Raw genomic sequence first — 14073 nt, forward strand, 5'->3', positions numbered from 1 at the left:
AAACCATTAGAAATCCTAGTATCTCCTTAAGATGAAAGGCAATGATGAGGTCCAGGCATCCTAAAGTCATGTGGATGTTAGGTGGGAAGATTATGTGATAAGGTAGTCAGATTATTACACTGAAAATAATGGAATTGACCCTAGAATTTAACAGTCCTAAAACTAGGAGCCTTGTGACTGAATTGGTTGGTTGTTTTGTCATTGTGAAGGGCTTGCCTCTCAACTGATTTTTTTAATTTTTATTTATTTATTTTTGCGGTACGCAGGCCTCTCACTGCTGTGGCCTCTCCCACTGTGGAGCACAGGCTCCGGACGCGCAGGCCCAGCGGCCATGGCTCACGGGCCCAGCCGCTCCGCGGCACGTGGGATCCTCCCGGACCGGGGCACGAACCCGCGTCCCCTGCATTGGCAGGCGGACTCTCAACCGCTGCGCCACCAGGGAAGCCTCATTTTTTTTTTTTAATTTTGAAAACAGTACATTTTATATTTGACACATATGTAGCACTTCTGCATTGGGTATATGAAGAAATTCATTAAAAAAGTCCCAGCCCTTGAAAATTTTATATTTTACCCTGAAAAATAAAGAAATTATAGGAAAGATATTTAAGAAAATTTAAAACAAAATATTGATGCAAAATGGTGATCACAACCATTGCTGTATAGTTTACTTAGTCACCTATCTTGCATAGCCGGGAAATTTCTAAGTTGATGCCACTGGTGTACAGGCTCTATGTAGGATTGCTAAAGTTGTTATACATCTGAATTGGGATGGACACAAATGATGATAATCTTACTAACTTACACAGTGTTTTCTCTGTGGCAGACAATGCTTTCATTTAATCTTCCTTACAGCCCTACACCGTAGGGGAGGAAAGTGAGGCAGTGAGGCGAAAAGAGGTGCAGCATCTGAGGTCATAGAACTTGCAAGTGGCAGAGTTGGGATTTGAACCCGGAAAATATGACTCCAGAATCTTAAATCATCACTACCATACTCTGACTCTCCTCATAAAAGCTCAGCTTTAAGCCCAAGGCAACGGCTACTCATAAGGAACCCTAGGGAGGAAGTTCGTGCTCTGGGAAGACTGCAAGAGCTACCCAAACTGAGAATGATGGAGGAAGCACAAACTAAGTGACCAGAATGACCAGCCCTCCTAGAATGGCCACTTACCAAGAGAGAGTGAGGGCAGGATGACCACCTAGGGGTGCTTCTATGTGCAAATGCCCCTCTGGCCCTCAGTGTTCATGATTCGGGAGAAAAGAAGGGTATCTGGCACATGTGAACTTTCCTGAGCATTACACAGTATAAAGTGTTGCAGCAAGTCACCAATGGGGACTGAGGACAGAGAAGTCACAGGTCTCTGCTTTCCAGAAAATTACATTCTAAAGTTAAAGCTTACTGGAAGCTATTCTTGATTCTCACTTCCCTCAGGCTCTCCTCGTATTTCCGTAAGTATTTCATTTTCAAGAAATTTCTAGTATTACACAGTGGTTCCATCTTTTTCACACTGAGAAATGAGCTGACTCTCCACATTAATCAGTTAACTCCTGAAAACCAGCCAAACAAGTTATAAGAAATCCTGCGCCCTCAAGCCTTGCTCTGATTCAGACATAGCCATCAGTGAAGCTTAGGGTGTGATGTGAGCTGGTTCCCAGAACTATTGATATCCCTCAGCTGTGGGCTCCGAGACCAATGTGCGGTAACGAGCTCGGGACAACTGGAGGGCTTCGTGCTGCAAAAAACAGTCTAAGCGCCACATCTACTCTGTGTGTGCCAAGTAACGCCAATTCACGAGTTGACACTGTCAACACCACTTGATACATTCACCATAAGCTGGAGGATCATTGACAAGCTGCCTCAAGTATGGTCATAGGAAAATTAGGAGGTATTCATTAACGCCAAGGCAAGGACTTTGTCTTATAACTTTGCCAAGTTAACATTGCATGAAATCGTGTATTTTGAGATTATTTTCAATGCAACATTTATCATACATCTCCTATGAACCAAGAACTGAGTCAACTTCTTGGAATACAAAGATTAATAAGACAGTCACTTCCAGTGAAGAACTCGTAATACAGTATTAGTGGAAGCAACAAATGTCCATGATATATTAATACAACAGGAGCAAAATTTGTCCTCTTTCCTCTCTGATTTCAAATTTAAATTTGATGTTAACCTAGTCCTTGTTTATAAATAAAAATGTAATTTTGCCTTCTTGGTCTTAGATTTTGAAGAGAGCAACAAAGATCATACTGTTTTCAACTTCTAGGTGAAAACTTTCAAAAAGCTTATGGCAATGCGATAAGAACTCTTTTACTAGAAACAAAATTTCCAAGATGCAAACTGAAGCCATTCTCAAGTAAAGAAATGAATCAGTTTGGGGGAACCAAACCTGCTGATGATTCCCTGTGGGCCAGTGTAATTGCCTAATTCAGAGATAGTCTCAACAATGAAGAAGGACAACTGTTAATGGTGTTTTAAAGACCTACGTTGTCAATACACTAGCATATCCCACTTTTCCCTGCTAAGAGGATCCTGATTTGACCTTGTGCTCTCCACAATGTGACAATGTGAATTCTGCCCAGGGATGAATTATGAGAAATCTAAATCCATAATGATAATCCCATTCTTATTTGTCAGTGATTGGTTCAGGGTTTGACCTGTGATCTATTCCTGCTCAGTTAGATGACAGGGCAGTCAGCTAGGGAGTCTTCTAGATAGGACTTTTTTCCCTGATTAAATAGAGGTATATGATATACGCTGTCTTTCTATTAAGGGCATTGTCCTGTGTAGGTATGATACCTGTGCAGATATGATACTTGGAGTTTCCACAGTCATCATGGTGAAACACATTGTCAATGTGATAGGATCAGGAGAAACTTGATAACATGGTCAAGCAGCTGAGCCATTCCTAAAATCATTATTTCATGACTTCCTGTTACGTGAGATTATAATAAACAATTATTTATGCAAACAGCAAAGTACTTTGTCCCAAACTCAAAGACAGCAAATAGGAAGGGCTGAGATTTCAAACCTAGATATAACTGACTCAAACGCCATTGGCTTGGTCGACTATGCCAGGCTAAAGAAGTAAAAAAAAAAAAAAGGAAGAAAGTAAAAAATGGACATTAAGTATCCTGGCTGTCTCCTTTAAAGGCACACCACTAACGTGGATATTCCTGTGCCATAGCCTGGACAAGTCCCAGATCTATTCAGGAGTTGCTGCTTTCTTTGTCAAAAGTCAAGGTCAGCTATGGGGCAGCTGGTAGCAGTCTGACCAGTGGAGTTTAGCCAAATGATCCTGGACAAGACAGTTCAGTTTAAAGCTGCTTTGTGGATTCAAATCTAAATCTCAGCAGTATCAACAATTCTTAAGTTTCCAGTGTAAACAAACACTGCCTGAATAAGCAATTCTTCTTGATTTTTAGTTGTGCATAAATTATCTTCTTTAAAAACTTTTCAGAGCAGTCAAATTCCTGAAGGTGCTCATGTGACGTCAATACTTTAACAATTTTTTTCCTGATAAAATTGTGAGTCATCTTGTACTGAAGACAGAGGTATGTATTTTTCATAAGTCAAAGTTACTGATATTTTAAGAAGCGTAGATCAGTTTGAAACACTCCTGGAGAAAGAATAACATTCTCCTATCATGGATAAAAATGACAGTGGACTCAGAAGTAAAAGCAATTCCTAGGAGAAATGCAAATCAGATCCACAATGAGATATCGCCTCACTCCTGTTAGAAAGACCATCATCAAAAAGACAAGAGATAGGTGCTGGTGTGGATGTGGAGAAAAGGGAACCCACGTACACCATTGGTGGGAATGTACATTGACACAGACACTATGGAAAAGAGTATGGAGATTCCTCCAAAACTTAAAAATGGAACTACCATATCGTCCAGCGCTTCCACTTCTGGGTATTTACCCAAAGAAACCAAAAACACTAATTTGAAAAGATATAGGCACACAAATGTTCATTGCAGCATTATTTACAATAGCCAAGACATGGAAACAACCTAAGTGTGCATCAGCAGATGAATGGATAAAGAAAATATAGTACACACACACACACACACACACACACACACACACAGGAATGTTATTCAGCCATAAAAAAAGAAGGCAATCCTGCCATTTGTGACACCATGAATGGAGTTTGAGGGCATTATGCTGAGTGAGAAAGACAAATACTATCTGGTATCACTCACACATAGAATCTTAAAAAAAAAAAAAAATTCATAGAAAAAGAGAACAAATTTGTGATTACCAGATGCAGGGCGTAAGGGGTGGTGGAATTAGATGAAGGTTGTCCAAATGTACAAACTTCCAGTTAAAAGACAAATATGCCCTAAGAATGTAATGTACAACACGATGACTACAGTTTACACTGCTGTATTGTACATTTGAAAGTTGTCATGAGTGTGGTTCCTAAAAGTTCTCATCAGAAGGAAAAAAAATTGTTTGTACTTATATGAGGTGACAGATGTTAACTAAACATATTGTGGTAATTATTTCAAAATATAGGTATGTCAAGTCATTATGCTGTATACCAATAAAACTGAAGGGGAAATAAAGCTATTCCTAGGAAAGAGAAAGTATTTTTATAAAAGGCTTTTTTTTTCCCCCAGACCTGGGTGGTGGCGGAAAGAGAAAGGAAAATAAGCATCTGAGTGTCTGGCTGCTCAAAGTGTGGTCCAGGAACAAGCAGCAATGGCATCGCCTAAAAGAGTACTGGAAATGCACAGGCTCAGGCCCCACCCCAGAGCTACAGGATCAGAACTTGCAAGTTAACTAGACCTCAGGTGACTCACGCGCACATTATAGTTTGAGAAGCAACAGCTTAGAGCAATGATTCTCTAGCTTGGCTGCACTTTGAATTTTCTGCAGAACTTTAAAAAAAACGCATGGCTGGATCCAACTCCCGGAACTTCTGATTTAATTGTTCTGGGTTACGGTTGGGGCATTGAGGTTTTTCGAAGTTCCCAAGTAATTATAATGTGCTGCCAAGCACTGATTCAGTGGGCTGACAGCGGCATTCCAGTTTGTTCTCCTCAGTGACGCTAGGAAGTGTGTAAGTCTCTCAGTTTTAAACCTGAAGTGATGAGATCCTGTGACAAAAGAATGCTTTAGGGTCAGATGTAGGACATTCAATAAGAAGTCCTAGAATTCTGAGTGTAGACGTGCTTTACTTTATATAATAGATCTTTCCTTATAACTTACACGTTCAATGAATCTTTATAAATAAGAATAATTTTTGTGCTCTTTACATCTATCATTCATTGTGCTAGACAATTCTTTTTTAATCATGCCATAAACTCTTACAAAGAAGGTATTATTGTCCCTCTTTCACAGATTTGGAAACTGAGGGCTCAGAGATGTTATCTTCCAAAGTCACATAAGTTATTTTCCAAAGTCACACACCTGACAAACAGTGATGTCAGGATTTAAGGAGTGGTCTTTTTGTCTCCAAAGCTGATGTTCTTTCCCTTGATCTAATTGCTTCCATATACTTAAGCACAAGTCATATTCCAAATTCATCAAGTTTGTCATCTCTGTAAACACATAAGATAAATCATTTTGAAAAGCAAAGAGCTATTTGAAGGAATCGCCCTAATTCATCTACTTTAGACATTACGAGGTTTATATAGATTTTCCCAAAGGAATGTAGTCCAAGCTCCATCTTTAGCCCTCATTGGATGGGTTTTAAAACAAGTAACCAGGGTTACTTCACCTCCTTTCTTCTTGCTCTCCACTGTCCCACCTCACCACTAGCTTCAATTAAAATGAAATTAAAAAGTTGCAAGCCAAAAGAAAATTACTTTGCTATTGCCATATGCATATATTCAGCTATCTAATTACTTGAGCTGATGGAAGTAAGCAAGGAATAATCAAAACTTTATTGCCCTGTATGGGTTTAGCAGGCTTTCTGTGGTGATTTTCCTAACAAGAAACTATGGAGACCCAGTAAGATGCTGCTGGAACCCTGTATTCAAACCATTTAAGAATGAAATTTACACTGCAAAGGAAATTCCTTATCACGAACACTTGGTGGGACTTTTTTTTGGAGAATTTATAGCACAATATGCCACAACACATCACTTCTTTAGTACCAGACTGCTGGTCTCTGGGTCAAAGAACTGAGTTTACTTAAAATAAATTAGTTAACTGATAAAAATACCCTAAGAATGGGAAGAAAAACCTCCAAAACATTCTGGACAGCCTGTACATGCCCCAACGGATAAAACAATGCCTTAGAGAGTCCATCAAATGGCTACTTCACCTGAAAATATATTGTTCCCAATACTTAGAAATTGGCAAGCACGGTGCTAAGTGCTGTATATATGCATCATTTCACTGAAAACACATAGCAGCTCTACAAAGAAGATTCTACTAATTTCATCTTACAAATGAAGGTGCGGAGACAAGGAGAGGTTAAGCGACGTGCATAAAACCATACTGCTTGTAACTGTCGACCTAAGAATTGAATAACCACAAGCTGTCTAGATGCCATGTCTTTAGCCCAATACTGCCACTTAGAGGTAAAATGGGATATCACTTCAAAGATTTAAAATGGAAAGTCCTGGACAGGCCTGACCAGCATCTATTCCCTCTGTTCCTCCTACCCAATAGATCTCTGATTTTCCTTTAAGGAAATATCTGTAGTAACCATGGAGTAATCACGCAGTAACCGTGATGTGAAAGTGGACTTATCCATTTCCACAGTTCCAGCTGACGGTCAATCAGCCTATTCTCAAACCCCTTGCAACTATGGTCAATGTACCTTAGTTCAATCTGCCTGAAGAACAGGAAATAGCATTTGATATGTAAGAAGTGCCACTTTCTACCCTGGAAATGGACAAGGAAGCCTGTCGCCCCTTCGTGACCATGCATCTCTGTGACTGTGGGGTGACGTCTGGCTGGGGATAAAGCCAGAATGAAGAAACAGAACCAAGCTCTTAACCAAAACGTGTCTGATGTGGGATCGTCCTTTGGTTTTCAGTTACAAGAGCCAATAAATCCACATTATTGTTTAAATCCCATTGACTCAGGTTTTCTGCAACTGAAAGCTCTTCATTGATAAATAGACACCAACACTGTATATTCTGGTGTTTGAAATGACTTGAAATGAGGGATTTACTTTCTACATGCTATAGTTTTAATAAGGGCTTACTTGTGGACATCTTCCTGGGATAAAAGATATAGAATTATAACTAGACCCAAGCAGTAATCGGGGGCAGTTTGGGGGGAATTCAGCCGACCGTCTCACAGATGAATGGATAAAGAAGATGTGGTAATATATACAATGGACTACTACTCAGCCATAAAAAGAAACGAAATTAAGTTATTTGTAGTGAGGTGGATGGACCTAGAGTCTGTCATACAGAGTGAAGTAAGTCAGAAAGAGAAAAACAAATACCGTATGCTAACATATATATATGGCATCTAAAAAAAATGGTTCTGAAGAACCTAGGGGCAGGACAGGAATAAAGACGCAGATGTAGAAAATGGGCTTGAAGACAAGGGGAGGGGGAAGGGTAAGCTGGGACGAGGTGAGAGAGTGGCATGGACATATATACACTACCAAATGTAAAATAGGTAGCTAGTGGGAAGCAGCCACATAGCACAGGGAGATCAGCTCAGTGCTTTGTGACCACCTAGAGGGGTGGGATAGGGAGGGTGGGAGGGAGGGAGACACAAGAGGGAGGGGATATGGGGATATATGTATATGTATAACTGACTCACTTTGTTATAAAGCAGAAACTAACACACCATTATAAAGCAATTATACTCCAATAAAGATGTTAAAAAGAAAGTCTTAAAAGAAATGACCACCAAAAACAGGTTCACTAAATTTATTTTAAAAATCATAAAACGTTTCTTACAAAAGAGCATTACATTCTGCACACTGCTCTGAATAGATGCCAGGGACATAGGGACTATTGTTACTTTTCCTCCCTGTCCCACTCCCCCAAATGTTACAGTGGCCACAAAGCAAAGTGTTCACAATAATTACATGGGGGGATTTTTTTTTAAAACCACCAACAATGAACAGAAATTAAAATTCACTCACTCTGCTGCTGTTTCAAAATTTCATTGTTCGTTTTTGCACACCCTCCCCCAACCCCCAACCCTATTTGTAAGGAACTCAAACAGTTCACCTGGTGAACTGCAAAGATTTCGCTACACCTCAAACGCAGAGCACCTATGAAGCAGAGGAATGTTGGCTTTTTAAATAGAAGCAGATTTAAAAAAAAAAAAAAAAGATGCAGGACTCCTTCAGTTCTTCACTAGTCTTAGAGAAACTTTCCAGAATACTGCTTCACACTATAAAAAAGAAAAAAATATCTTGCATTAGAATCCTTCAACATCTGCATACTTCTTCACACTGTTCTGCAGCAAATACTGTGCATTCTGTATCTGGTCCTGTGTTCCTGTAATGGTAATGATCCGATCTTCGGACCCTTCTAAAGGCTCATCAATTTTGATCGAAGCTCCTGACTCATGACGGGTTTGTTTAATCCACTGACCACATTTGCCAATAATCGATCCAGCCAAATCTTTGGGAATAGTTACTTTTGTAGTAATAATAGGTCCACCAAGATCACCATATGAGCCACGACCCCCTGCATAGGGATAATCATGTCCAGAGCCACCCTGTGGTTCATAAGCCATCTGTCACTCTGATGAGCTCCATGTATCTACTGCAGTGTCCCAGGTTTCATCAGCACTGAAACCAACCATGCCATCATAATGGTCTCCAGGTCTCCCTCTTCTGTCATAGGCCATTAGCTCTCCTCCTCTAAGGGGTGGTGGTGGAGGAAGAAGAAGATTCCGAGCTCTGCCACCACCCCAGCCCCCTCGTCCAGGAGGAGGTCCTCGACGAGGGCTCATATCATCATAATCTTTTCTGGATGGAGGCATGGGACGCCCACCCCGACCTGGAGGCATTCTGTCAAAACTACCTCTTGCCCACATGGGAAATCCCAAGGGACGTCCACGGCGGTCATCAAATATCATTGTAAAACCACCATAATCATAGGTTTCATCGTAAAAATTGGGATCATACGGCTGAGCACGTCCTTTGATGGGAGACTCTGACATAAGATCAAGGATGACCTTTATGCACTCTACAACCCTATCAGGTTTTCCTCCAATAAGAACGACTCTGTCAGTGGATTGAGGACAACATTCCTGGAAAAGCTTGATTGTTGTCTGAGTGTTCTCTCCAAGTTCTTTGATTTTAGCACCTTTGACCCCAATAATTCCTCCTGCCAGACTCTGATGAATCAACAGTCTCAACTCGGCAGTCAAAGTTGCGTCCTTTATAGTGTTGGTAATTTAAGCATTCCACAGCATCAGATTGGAGCGGGAGCTGGCTGATAGCAGTGGGTGATGGCCACTGCAGGCCCTCTTCCAAGGTAGGGCTGATTTTCTTCAGAATTTCTCTAACTGTTTCAATATCAGCACTGATACTCAGTATGTGCTCGGGGCCACTGCTGTCTGGGACTGAAACACGGGCATTGCAGTCTGTATGGACAGCCTTAATATTCTTGCCTCCTCTTCCAACCACTGCCCCAGCATTCCTGCTCTGAAGCAGAATGCGTAATTCAACCACCTCATCAGTGTTTCTAGATCTTTTAAAAGCTTGTTCCTCTTCCATATCTTCAGCAGGGTGTTTACCAAGTTCGCCACTGGTTTCGGTGTTGGGAAAGGCTTCCTCTGGCCGTTCAGTTTCCATTTTCTTGTATTAAAGGGACACACCAATCAGTTATTAAATATATCCTTGCAGGGCAGAACTGAAGTGTTCTGGGCGGGACCAACTGACACCCTAGTGCTGCAGTAGCTTGTAGGCCGCAAAAAAGCGGGAAGTGGGCAAGACGTTGAGGTTGATGCAGCAGAGAAACAGAGGATAATGACATCTGCCGAGGAAAACAAGCTTTATTTTCTGAGAATTTGGAGCAAATGTTATCAGTCATAGGTACCTTTTAGTCTAAGAACAGGAAATGATGTTGAGAAATAAAACATGACCGAAAGGATTGTTTCTCATTTTGTTCAAAACCGTTTCCTCTATGAACTTTTCCTCTAGGAATTCAAAGAAGTACATAGATGGAGCATTACTCAGTCTCTCCACTGACCTCACTTATTGACAGTTGGGAAGTTTGGCTTCCCCATGTCAGTACCCTGACACAGGCCTTTCTACTTATTCACCTGCAGGGAGTTGACTCAGAGGAAACCTCAGAGTTTCAAAATGCCTTACAAGCAAATGGCAACACATGCACCAGCCAAACAGAAACTGGATTGTCATCTTTCCATAAGCATTTCTATGTTTCTATGATAAGTAAATAAATAAATATCACATTTATTAAAATACTTGGAAAGGAGGAAGATTGCCAAGCATTTAACAAAATTATTGTTGACCTATTACATGTCTAAAGAAAAGAATACTGAAAAATTGAGGAAATCTGGAGAGAAAATACTGTGTAAATTAGAGATGTGAACCTGGAAAGCTAGATTAGGATACATCGAGTTTACCTGCAATGTTCTAGCCAAGTTAAGTTGAAATTACTAATAGGTGAAGTAAAGGAGGTGTCACACCCTCCGCTGGGACACCACCGTGTTTGAACAAGCAGTGTGTGCTGCTCGTTGTGTGAGGGAGAAATCACACCTTGGGGAGGGTGTATCTCATGAAAATGGCATTCATTCAGAAGAACTTCTTTTTAAACTTGGACTTGCATTAGGTGATTTGGGGGGAGGGTTAGGAAACAGGGCTTCGCTCTGGACTGAATGTTGTCAGAAAGTGGGGCAATTCTATGGTTGGGTCTCTTATTAAATCTTACCTAGACAAAGGGATATCAAGACCGAGGCTAAAACTGTAACGAGTAAAGAAGCAGCAGGCGTGCTGATCAGCCTGCACAGCCAGATGTTTGATCATTTTTGTGGCTTAGCCCGCATTCATGATTTACTCTGTGTTCAGCTGTGGTTAGGAAGTGGCCTTGTTCGTGTCTTGATCCATCAGGGTCACAGAGCAGCTTGTCTGATGTCAGTGTTCTGTGAAATTGTTTATTTCAAAAAAAGAACATGAAGATCTTGCTGGGTGTACCAGCCCAGTCCCTGGAGGTTGGGGACAGCTTTTCTCTTTCTCAAAACCATACGAGATTTTCAGCATCAAATTATATAACGCAATTCTTCCTAATCAACAAAGAAACAGGTCCAAAAAGACTGAGAAAGAGATTTGTAAAGTTATAGCGTGAGTGAGGAGAAAATTGTTTTATCAAGTTGGCATCATTAGACAAGCTGATAAAATTTCTCATCTTCATCATTCAAATTCAGATAAATTTTTTAAACTTTGTCAATGCGAAGTTTCAAAATTAGCTAAATAAATTTTCTTTATGTCAAGAAGAACTGGGCAGAATTTTTAAGAGTCCACAAATACTGACCTGGAAATATTTACAAAGCACGGGCTATACAGAAACATATTTTGATGTATGTCACAACAAACCTGCCCGACCCTTTTGAAAAGTGATTAGGCCATAGACGTCAGGAGGTATAAAAATATACATGTGTTTTGAGTTAGTAACACTGATCATAAGGCTTTATTCTTTGTAAATACTCTTTAAAAATAGAAAAATTACATGCTTAAGATGTTACCATCAAATTACTAGTGGTAATTATAGTTGTTTTTCTTTTTAAAAAAAGGTGCTGTCAAAGGCAGTACTCTTTTTTTTTAATTTATTTTATTTATTTATTTATTTTTGGCTGCGTTGGGTCTTTGTTGCTGCGCACGGGCTTTCTCTAGCTGCTGCGAGCGGGGGCTACTCTTCGTTGCAGTGCGCGGGCTTCTCATTGTGGTGGCTTCTCTCTTTGCAGAGCACGGGCTCTGGGCGCGCGGGCTTCAGTAGCTGCAGCACGCAGGCTCAGTCGTTGTGCCTCTCGGGCTGTAGAAGCGCACGGGCTTAGTTACTCCGTGGCATGTGGGATCTCCCAGACCAGGGCTCAAACCCATGTCCCCCGCATTGGCAGGCGGATTCTTAACCACTGCGCCACGAGGGAAGTCCCTAATTACAATTTAATAGCATCCTAATTTCAAACAATAGGAGAAACAATAATTTTGCATCGAAGTCTCCTAGATTATCTACTAAGGCATAATTTAACTGATCATTACTGGAGGTGCTATGGCCCGTCAAAGTTGTCCTGCTTTTGAGTCCAATGGGTCTTTTATCTCCACCTTATCAGTCATCGGATATGGGTATAGGGCCCAGAAGGCTATGACCTTAGGTGAGGTCAGCTCACCTCGGCAGTTCACCTCAGCAACTGAGGCAATTTCCGAAGGGTCTGAGCTGAAGGTCATCTGCTCACAGTATTCCAGTAGTGTTACTGAGTCCAAGCTCATTCTGCTCGCCCCACGACAGGCCGATAAATCGGGAGGTGAGGTGTTGGGGCAAGGTATAGCGACTTTATTCGGAAAGCCGGGAGTCCGAGAAGATGGCAGACTAGAGTCCTAGAGAACCATCTTCCCAGGGTCTGGATGCTAGTTTCTTTTATAGAACAGAGAGCGGGTTGGTGAGGAGGTAAAGTAAAAAAAGGCCATAAGTTTTGCAAATGTCTCCTGGTTTCGCCAGACTCAGGGAGGGGATGTGTTAATTTCTTCTTTCCTGCAGCCATTCACAGGTGAGCTGGGTCAGGATGTTCCTTGTGAGCTGAACAAAGGTATTTTAGTTTAGCATTCAGGCAGAGGGGCAGGGTTCCCTGAGACAGGCCATTATGTATGTTTATAGCTATAGTCAACATCCTTTTAGTGAGTAACTTGTAACAAAAGCGACAGAAAGCAAAGAAACAGATCTACTCTGGAATCAGATTTGTTCTTCCCTATTCCAGTAGCTAAGGTGATGAAGGAGAACCTAGGGCACAGCGCACATCCACTGCAGTCCACCCCTAGCACTGCCTGGATCTACTTCCTCACATACATACAGGGAGCAGCTTTTCTAGGATTCTGGGGATCTTTCTTCCTAAGGGAAGCTTGGGTGAGGAAATGAAATGGGAAGAACTATGGTCCGAACCACTGCAACTGATATGGTCTCCCTCCTCCATTATCCATTGTAGATTTCCTTTCTCTTTAGCTGACACCTCTGCTTGTCTCAGAGGCTTCCTGGTGACATGATTTGGAAATTCGTCCTCAAAGAGCCTAAAGCCCTGATCACCATGATCTTCTCAAGGCAGGATTACTATACTGGTCTATTTGTCATCAAAACTGGGCAAGAGAGTGCCAAGTGGCACCTAAGTGGATCACCTGAGTTTGATCCACTGGTATGGGAGGCTACATAACATCATATTCAGTCAGAGTCCCATGTTCCACAGAGGAGATGAAGGAGTCAGCCCATGACCATGAGCTCCGCTGGTACTTAACAGAGTGCCTGGCACTAAGGAAGCTCTTGTCATCCTCAGCAAATGTATGAGGGAGGAAAAGGAGCCTACGATGCAGATGAAATTGCTTAGGGGTATGTGTGTGTGTGTTTTGTTTGAGCTGAAGCATAGTAGGTGCTCAGTAAATATGAATTTAATGAACTGTAAATACACAGTTTTTACATTTTTCAAAAGACATTTTGCAAAATAAGGTATTTTTAACCATTAACATTCTCCTTGCTATCCCCAAACAGCATAAGAGCAGCTAACCTCCAACCATGAAGGAAGATGACTCCATATTAAAGGATACAGATTTTTTTCTATTTCTATGATATTCCATTATATATTTTATTTCTATATTTCTATTGTGTTATTCCTTTATAGGGTTTCTAACCATCCTATATTGCCACTCCAGGCTCCTATCTTCAGGCTGGAGAAAAGGCTGATTACTATTCCTCCTTTATGTGTCACAAGTGAAAAAAAATACTGTGAAAACAATAGTAGTATGGATAGGATAATTAGTTACTTTATTACTAGCTCAGGTGACAGCTCAGATAAATCTCTTAATCTGTGACCTCTGTTATATAAAAAGCAGGCAGGTGGAGCTCAGCTCCTTTCCATTCTAACAGATGTTTGTTGACAGTTTTTTCATTTAATGGGAAGTGCATCTGT

The 14073-nt window shown here is 41.1% G+C and overlaps 1 pseudogene; it reads right to left on the bottom strand.

Annotated features, from left to right (window-relative positions):
* Positions 1-8195: 8195 nt before the first annotated feature.
* LOC132425412 (heterogeneous nuclear ribonucleoprotein K pseudogene) lies at positions 8196-9839 on the bottom strand (annotated as a pseudogene).
* Positions 9840-14073: the final 4234 nt, after the last annotated feature.

Source organism: Delphinus delphis, chromosome 5, assembly GCF_949987515.2.
Source record: "Delphinus delphis chromosome 5, mDelDel1.2, whole genome shotgun sequence".
In the NCBI taxonomy this organism is placed as follows: domain Eukaryota; kingdom Metazoa; phylum Chordata; class Mammalia; order Artiodactyla; family Delphinidae; genus Delphinus; species Delphinus delphis.